General features: G+C 36.5%; 2 pseudogenes; both read right to left on the bottom strand.

Annotated features, from left to right (window-relative positions):
- Window positions 1-5359: 5359 nt before the first annotated feature.
- LOC139707719 (actin-related protein 2/3 complex subunit 1A pseudogene) lies at window positions 5360-6317 on the bottom strand (annotated as a pseudogene).
- LOC114094778 (actin-related protein 2/3 complex subunit 1A pseudogene) lies at window positions 5481-6911 on the bottom strand (annotated as a pseudogene).
- Between the last annotated feature and the right edge of the window lie 2742 nt (window positions 6912-9653).

The raw sequence follows: 9653 nt of genomic DNA, 5'->3' as shown, positions 1-9653 counted from the left end.
TTGGCACAATTTTACCAATGATGATTTAAAATTATAGCAGCCACTTTGAAGATTTTTTTTGTAGAGATAAAGTTATTCATTTTAGAGGTGTATTTAAAAAACAATGAGGAGAGAAAATTTCCAAACTTCTAGTGACCTCCATTTTTTGTTGATATGAAGGAAATTCTAAAATAATTTTAGATTACCATTGCATTCTTAACATTCCCTTGGGGCGGGGTGGTGGGGGGAGGCATTAAATCTGTGAACATTTAAACCTCTTCTTTGTTAAATTGTTCTACATTGTGACTCGAAACTAACAAACTTTTTCCAGGTTTTGCTCTTTCCCTACTGTAATGCCTTCCAGGACACTCTGCTCATACTTCTGTTTCCGTCCCACCTATCCTTAGTTCTGGTGTCCAAAAACTCAAAAGTAATTTGACTCTTAAAGTTAATGCTATTCAGAATGTAGCAAGCCCATTATAATTGATTTTCAGATCCTGTTCCTAGTCTGAGCTGAGAGTCATTTTTAAAGATACCCAAGGCCTAGACAAAAGAGAAAAAAATAAGAATAGACCAATATAGAACAGATCTACAAATATATAATTTCAAAGTTCCCAGATCTGTTATTAATTCATAAGCTATTATTCACTTCATATTCAAATCTAATACATAAGGAATAATTAAAATGACCTAAGAGGCCCAGACCTGTGTGGGTAACCAGAAACCTTTCGAAAGTGTAGCTGTTGCCTGAGATGTTTAGTTTCCGATCTATTATTTCTTTTTTGTGAAAGAGATTGGGTTCTTATTCAGTCTAGTAAGCAAAGACAGTACAGATCTGTAAGAAACATCAAGTTTTCTTTTGTGTTTTTAGCTGGGATACAGGAGAAGATTCTAAAAATAGATCATTTGCTGTCCTTTCGAAAATAGTATAAATTGCAGATCAATATCCCATTGACTAATATCAACAACTAGAGAGAGACTTGTTATCTTAGTAAACTAAAGTATCATTATGAATAAACCCTGGTATTTCCCAGGGTTCATTTATGGACTATAATTTTTTTTCTTTGGAAGAATTGATTACTGGGTAACACTTAGAAAAGGAGAAACACTTAGCTTCAATTTGAGGTCTATACTTTAATGCTAAGGGGAATTTCCAAACTGGTTTCCTCTGTCTATATTTGGTTCATTTCATATTTTATAAAAGGTGTAGAAAAGAAGGGAAAATTCTACATGCTATGTTTAGAAAATATAACAAAAATCCTATAGCGTCAGAAAGTCAAGAAAGCTTGGAGCCCTGGTGTACACCTTGGTCCCAGTGGCTCAGGAGGCTGAGGCAGGAGGATTGCAAGTTCAAAGCCAGCCTTGGCAACTTAGTAAGGCTCTAAACAATTTAGCAAGACTTTGTTTCTAAATAAAATATATAAAAGGGCTAAGGTTGTGACTCAGTGGTTAAGTACCCTAGGTTTAATTCCTGGTACTGAAAAAAAAAAATCTAGAAAGAAATTTCTTACCCAAGAAATTCATGAGACTGGGCACACAGGATAAGAATACCATTCTTTTGGCTTAATAATGTCCACTTAAACTGGAAATTGTGCCATTTTGGGGGAATAAAGTAGGACTTACATCCTAAGAGAGATCTTTATAATTTTGGTTATTACTCAAGATGTCTAGAAAACAAATAAATCATATAATTGTCAAACTATTTGTCACTTTTTTTTTTGGGGGGGGGGGGTAGTATTTAGGATTGAATCTATGGCCACACACTCTAGGCAAGTGCTGGACCATTGAGCAACATTGCCAACAGTCAAACTTTCTGCCAAGGTGACCGTATCATTTTGTATTCCCCCACAAGGGATGGAATTTTCAGTTGCTCTATATCCTAAAAACATTTGATATTGTCAGTTCATTTTAACTTTTTTAATTTGACCAATTCTATGCATCCACTGTGATATCTGCTTATAGTTTTAATGTGCATCTCCCTAATGGTAAATTATGATGAACATCTTTCTCCCCATGTTCTATCAACATGTTTTCTTTAGTAAAGTATGTGTTCTGACCTTAGGTCCATTTTTCTAAGTTGGGTTGTTTGTTTTTTACTTATTGTAGATACAAGTCTGGCAGATAGATGTTTTACAAATATTTTTTACTGCTTTGTGATTATTTTTTCTCTTGATAATATTTTTCACAAGCAAGTTTGTTTTTTTTTTACTCTTATAAAATCCAATTTATCATTTAAAAAATTAATGGTGATTTTGGTGTGATATCTAAATGTTCTTTGGAAAATTTAGTCACACGGATTTTCTCCTGTTTCCTCATAGAAGTTTCACATTTAGCACATTTACAACTATGACTCTTTCAAGTTTTTGTGTAATATATGAGGTTTTTTCATTTTTTCCCTGTAATTGCTTATTTTGCACATCCCATTGTGTCAGCACCATTTTTTGAAAAGACCACCATCTTCTCCACTGAAATGTCCTTGACCTTTGTTAACAAAAAAGAAGAAGGAGGAGAAGGAGAAGGAGGAGAGGAATAAGAATGATTGCATATATGGGAGTCTGTTTTGTCTCTGTTCCATTGCTTTATATATCTATACTTTCATCATCATACAGTCTTGATTATAAGAGATGTATGTGTGTGTGTGTGTGTGTGTGTGTATATATATATATATATATATATATATATATATATATATATATATATATCTTATGCCTAACTTTGCCTTAGAATAAAAATCCTAAAATCTTATAAGGTTTTATATACAGAGCTCCCTTTATGTACTCGTTCCCTTCTTCCTTTATTTATGTGGAAATTGATTGTTAAGGTTAGCCTGCATTAAACCAAAATGCATTGAGGAAGGCTGAACCAAGACAAAACATTCTTTACTTCAGAAGATGAACAGGAACATACTGAAAATTTGTTAGCAATGGCATAACCATATGGCTGCTGATGAGGGGAGAAGGGAAGGAGAAGAAAGTTGTTATTGAGGGGTGAGAAAAGGAGGTAGGTGTACTTCAGCATTTGCAATATGAATGGGGGAATGGTACTTTAGTAAAAATATTTCACTTTCCTGACATCTTCTCTTTTCTAAGGTTAATCTGCTGATGTCTAAGTAAGCAGATTCCTAGTGGGGATGAACGTAAGACGAAGAGGACACAATGATTTCTTAGAGTAACATATTAACCAGAGTTATTTTTCTCATGTAAAAAAGACCCATAAAATAAAAATGCTGCCTAAGTTTTTAAGTGGTGCTTTTTCCACTAACATAGCCACCAGATTGTGGAGCTAAGTTCCTTCTGTTCCACTGATAAATGTCCCTTTTCAGCGATTTTGTTCCCAGATGGCCATTCTATCTTCTCACCTAAAGAAATAATACTAGCTGCTGATTTTTTTCTCTAACCCAAATATATTTAGCAGTCTTTTGCAGCATGTCACACTGTGAGTATAACTCTGAATCAAGCCAGTGCAGTTTAATATCATTCATTTTGCTTGAGTTGCTCCATATTTTTATTAATTTTAAAATAATTAGGAAGTAATTTTGCAATCATTTTCCTTTTAGGATATCAGATTTTGTAATAGTTTTCCTGTACACATTTACAAATTTCTTCTTTTTAAATTTTCTTTTCACTTTATTTTCTTAAATTAACATCACTTGAGTTTGAACACGGACTCCATTTCTACTGACTTAATATCTTCAATTTGGTTCAATTTAGCTCCTTTTCAGAACTTTTCTCATTTTCTGTGTAATTACTTGAATATACAATGAATTTTTTTTTTCATCTCAGAGGATTCAATTTGTTCCAATTTTAAAATCAATGCATGTCTTGTAGCCATTGGTGAAGGGCCCTGTTTAAATGTCAAATCTTGTATACTGTGTGTATGTACAAGTACTAAGTCCTGGAAAAGAGAGTACATATCTAATTCTGGTTTGTTTCTTTGTTTATTTTTGAAACCCTGTGAAGATATCACAAATGGCCAAATAAAATACATCATTGGGCTATAAACCTGTGAAGCTTTTCCAATTTTTAGCTCTTGAAGAGTGTTTCATTACCATTAGGATTTTAAAAGTCTGAAAGATGCTGCCCACCTGATTATAAGTGGATTAAGAGGCCCTTGTTTGTTCGTTTTTTCCCCCCCTTCTCACTTCCAAGTTTATATTTGTGCTTTTTTCTTCCTTCTTTTCCTCATTTAATTTCTTCCTTCCTCCTTCTTTACCTCCTCCTTCTTTCTGTCTTTTCCATTCTTCTTTAAAAGTACCTTTGCAACAGGGCTTGGTGTTGTCTGCCTGTAATCCCAGAGGCTCTGGAGTATAAAGCAGGAAGCCATCAAGTTCAAAGCCAGTCTCAGCAAGTTATCCAGGTCCTAAGCAATTTAGCAAAATCCTGTCCCAAAATAAAAAAAATGAAATAAAAATGGCTGGGATATGGCTCAGTGGTTAAGTCAACTGGATTCAATCCCCAGTAAACAGCCCCCCGCCCCTCCCCCCCCCCAAAAAAAAAAAAAACCAAAAAAGCAAAAAAAAAAAAAAAGCCCACATCTGCAGTTCTAGTTGGAATGTTACTGGCTCTTTCATTGGACGAGTCTTAAAACATGACTGCTTATACTGTTTTGATGGTATGTACACACAGACCTGAATAAATTGAGGCAGAGACAAGTGTAAGGAACCAATTCAGTACACTGGGAAGATATAGTAGCAGGGGCACACATTTGGTCATTCCAACATTATTATTAAGATGATTTTTAACAAAACTGAAGAATTTTTACAGTCTCTGACATGCGTACTCTTAACACCAAAATTAACTTAACAAAATTTTTCTAAAATGCACATTATTTATCAAAGTCAATTGTAAAGGCCTAGTTCTAATATGTTTATAGAAGTGTTCATGGAATTCTGACTTCTTTCTATTCAGAGCAGGAGTTCTCTCGTGTTTTGTGTATGACTCTAGGTATTATGGGACTTGGTTCCTCAAAGACATGGTATGCTGTGTTGACAAACACTGCTTCAGTACTTCAAGAAAACATAACAATGTCATAAAATAAAGATACATTTTTATTGCCAGAAAATTATATAAGAATTGAGATGATAAACCAGGAAGTGAGTTGCAGTATGTCAAGCATACCAGCACTTTATGTGTATACAGTCTTTACTGTTGATTTCTTTTAAATAAAATGTGAACACTGATTTCCAAGTCTCACAATGTTTTGATCCTAAACCAATTTAGGGAACTTTTCTAACAATAAATTAGAATTGTTAACACATAAAATTATGCTATAAAATAATAAATTTATCTGAAGTTTATGCTATTACTACCATTAATCTTCAAGTCCTTAAAAAAAAAAAATGGTGCCTCTGCCCTAAACTCTTTTTTTTTTTTTTTTCACATTTGGGATTTTTATTTAATTTTCTAGCTGACAATTTACATACCTCCCTCACCCTTTCCTTTAAGTTAGTGTGACAATTTTCCATAATAAACTACTTGAACAGAAGCTTTGGTCAAGAATGGAATGAAATAGCAAAAACAAAAAACAAAACAAAAAAAACCACTGTTGCCTTTAAAAAACCAACACTTTCACCAATTATATTTAAACAAAAACACACGATGTTTGTGCCACGTGTTTACAGTGCTTCCTGGGGCGGCTCTCCTCACCGTCTCACTGGGGCAGAGCGGCAGGCAGCCATGTTTCTCCTGCTGGATGGGGGAGGCTCACACAGCTTCACATTATCCGGAGGCCTTGGATTGAAGACTCTAAGGTCTTGAAATCCCAAATGGTCATGGCTCCATCGATGCCAGTAGTGCAAAATTTGCGACAATCTTGCTTGTCCACCTCATAAATAGACACTTGAGTGATGCTATTCTGGTGCAGCGTTTCCAAGGCTGTATTGCGGTCCTCGGTGGTGGCCCTCTTGTCCATGTTGCGGAAGCGTTCCATGGCAGACATGTTGCGCTGGATGCTCTGCTTTGGAATGTCTAGCTTGGAGACAAAGGTCAAGCAGCCGCGGTCATCATAGTTAAAGAGCATCGGGCAGCAGTCATGGCCAGCTGCCACAACGCTATTCTCCGAGACAAATGATACACTCAGGAGTGGCAGGAACTCCGTTTTCAGAGTTGAGACCTGGACACTTTTTGAGGCATCAGCAACAGACACGGTGCTGTTGTGGCTGACCCAGGCCAAGCGGCTCCCACTGGCAGAGAAGCTGACCCCATGGACCCAGCCGCCAGTGCCACTGCCACCAAACTCTGACATCAACTGACCAAAAGGCATCTTGCTGCCCCAGGGTGTGCTGGCTGGCTTCTCATCTACTTCTTTAATGTAGGCAGAAAATACTCTGCATTTGAAGTCTCATGATCCTGCTGCCAGCAAAACGTTGTTGGGATGCCAATCCAAGCTGAGGACTGTGGAGCGGATCGGCTTTTTAATGTGCTTGCTTACCCACCAGTCATTTTCAGATTCGAAGTAGCAAACGGAAATGAGTCGTGCTCCACTTCCCACAGCAAATTTGTTCTCTAGAGGGGACCATTTCACAAAAGTGGCTGCGCGATTGATCCTCAGGATCACCAGAGTGGGCTTCCAGACACCATCTTTGTGACTCCAGACGTAGGCATTGCGGTCTGCCCCACAAGTGACGATGCGGTCACTCTTGGGAGCCCAGTCAGTACCTGTGATGTGTCCATTGTGCTCCTTGAGTTCATGAGCTTTCACCCACTGGCTCCCATTCTTCTTATAGATGTGCACTTCATGATTATTGAGGCTAAGGGCAATCTGGGTACGATCCCTGTTCCAAGCATGACAGGTGATTGGCTCTAGTAAAAACTGATGCAGGGACATTATTCTTAGTGTTTTCAGAGGATAGAAAGCTGGGGTCGGGGCGGTCCGGAGGGGCTCGGAGCCGAGAATTCGCGGACTCTGGTCAGTCGACGCGAACAGGCTCCGGCGGGCGCTGCCCTAAACTCTTGGTCTTGAAATTTCAAGAGAAATTTAGGTGACTCAAATAAAGGCTAAAGGATAAATTCAGCTGATGTACAACAGAGAGCACCTGAAGATGGTATGGCTTGCTGACAGAAGCAGAGCTGGGGTTTGTAGGATAGAAGACACTCCTGGGGCCACCTGTATGGTTGTGACTTAGACAGATATGTCGGATGATAAGCAAAATTCATGTTTGGGCGTAGTTCTTATTTTTTATGCCCTTTGCTTGGGGGTCACAACATCTTCAATGTTTTGCAAGCTTTGTAGTATATAAGCTAGTCAAGATTCCCGAGGGGGGGGGGGCAGAGAGAGAGAGAGAGAGAGAGAGTGAGAGAGCGCAGAATGAGAGAAAAATAAAAGTGCAGGGCAAAGCTACAAGGCTAGAGGGAAATGGCAATGCTCTATTGTGTTTATTTAAATCCTTTCACCTTGTATTTTGACTATCTTATACAAGAGTTCATGGTTAAAAGCATTCCTCATGCTGATTAAATCATATGTTTACCTGGGATATTTTATTATTGGGAATTTCACATGGATAAGGAGCCAGTGAATATAGCATCTAACAGTTTGAAACTATTCACCTTAGAAAAACTCCCAAAGATTGTGAGTTATAAGCATGCCTTTGTCCTTTATAAAAATTGCACTGAAGGAAGGACAGAGGCATAATCAGGAAGTGGGAAATGATCCCCACTCCCCATCAGGAAGACAATTTATGAAAGAGTCCAACAATTGGTTGGTGATTTGCCAGGGAGAAGGGTCTTATGATCCTTTGCTAAGGAAGAAAAGACACCACAAGCCTGCTTTAGAGAAGGTGAGACCTCACATTACTCATCAGAGGAGGATATATCGAGAAATGTAGTTACAAGAACTCACTTCAAAAATTATCTTTTAAAGGGATTATTGATGTATAATTAAAATGGATCCTTGTATTTATCTAAAATCTATGATTTATCAATATTTTTTATTTCTCTAAGGAAAAGCAAGTAGCTTTCTCTCTTTATGAGATGATATGGCTATGTCATCTTATAAAACTCACTGCTTTATGATATGTAGAGGTATACTTTGTGGGTTTTTCTTTTTTCTTTTTTTTGTCTAACTATGGATTTCTCTCAGCGACAACGTGAGCACAAGGATTCGGACATTTTTTTTCTATTTTATATACTGCTGTATTCCAAGGAAACACTGCAGACATACAATAAATATTTGTGGAATTCATGAATAATAATCATATTATCTTGATCATACTACAGGCAACACATCCAATAGCTACTCCAGTGAAAACAAAAATGATATAAAGATGCTTGTTTGCCTATGAAAAGTGTTTGAGTACCACAGATAAGAATTTAAATTATGTTTTCAGGATGGATCATCTCAGGAGAAGAACATACTGATTGTGTTGGGACCTCAGATTGTCTCCAAGTGTTCCAGGTATTCTCAAAGTACAACAGAAACCTGCTGCATGATCAGAGCCCCACATTGGTTCTTGGTAATCAAAGAGTCTAAGTTAGTGTCTATTTCAAACAACAGTACTCAAATTTCCTCAGAGGGACTAAAGTAATCTGTGCCAAAATAACTATAGTTGTGTTTTCATATCTTATCACCTTCAAGTTTTCATATTGAAAACATTGGTACAGATATCATAAAGGACTTGCAGCTTTGTTTGTAAGAAATTGGCTACTAAAGCATTCTTGAGATAATTAGCATATTTGGCTATGCTGCAAAAACAAATAAGTCCTACAATCTCATTGACTTCACAAAGCAAAGGTATATTTCTCTCTCAAAATCATGGACTACAAGTAAACATCCATTTTAAATATCCATCTGGTAACTCAAGAATTTTGATTCCCTCCACATTTGTTTTACCATAGACATTAAAGAGCAGTTGGGGCAAAGAAAGAATCATATCATCATGCACCTTAGACCAGAGTGATGCATTTAATTTTTTCTCACTGACCATTGTCTGGAAATACTCTATGCCCACACTTAAGCAGATGGATAGCATGTAGAATATTTAGCATACTCTAAAATCTGTTCCTTATTGGTTTTCTTTTAATTGAAAATACCATGCTATATTTAATAAAAGAAGTAACCACCAGTAATTATTAATATGAAAGTATTAGAACATTTCCCTAAATCATTTGAATTCAAATTTTACTAAATGCATAAGTAAGAAAATACATCCAGAAGCCCGTTGTTCCTCCTAATCTTGGTTATTTATACCACAAATATTATTTCCTAATCATAATAGTATTAGACTGAACTGAATTTCGGACACTGAATTGAGATAAAGAATCCCATGCTTTATATTGTCAGCCAAGATGGGTTGCTTTGCTCAGTATTAATAAGATAAAAGAGTTCCATACAGGGTAACAAAGTACTCACAGGGATTTTCATTAGTGCTGGGTTTGATACAGAGCAACAGAAAGAAGTAGCAGTAATTCTTCTTTGACTACCACAGTATCGTGTGAGGTATTTTGCTCCTGAAATTCTGAAAAGAACCTTTCAATTAAAACTGGGTTAAGATGATTTAGTCAAGTAATTTTAGTTTTTATTGTTGTTCTGGATTTGTTTATATTGTTATATTTTCATATTTTAAAAGGTCAGAATAAGTTTTGCTATGAAGAATTTATCATTTCATTATAAAATTAAAGTAGTGACATAATAAAAAGGAACACTAGATGTTCAAATATTTCATTGGTAGATGAGAAAAC

Source organism: Marmota flaviventris, chromosome 11, assembly GCF_047511675.1.
Source record: "Marmota flaviventris isolate mMarFla1 chromosome 11, mMarFla1.hap1, whole genome shotgun sequence".
Classification (NCBI taxonomy): domain Eukaryota; kingdom Metazoa; phylum Chordata; class Mammalia; order Rodentia; family Sciuridae; genus Marmota; species Marmota flaviventris.
The sequence above is the reverse complement of the archived record's forward strand: the minus strand, read 5'-3'. Positions and strand labels throughout refer to the sequence as shown.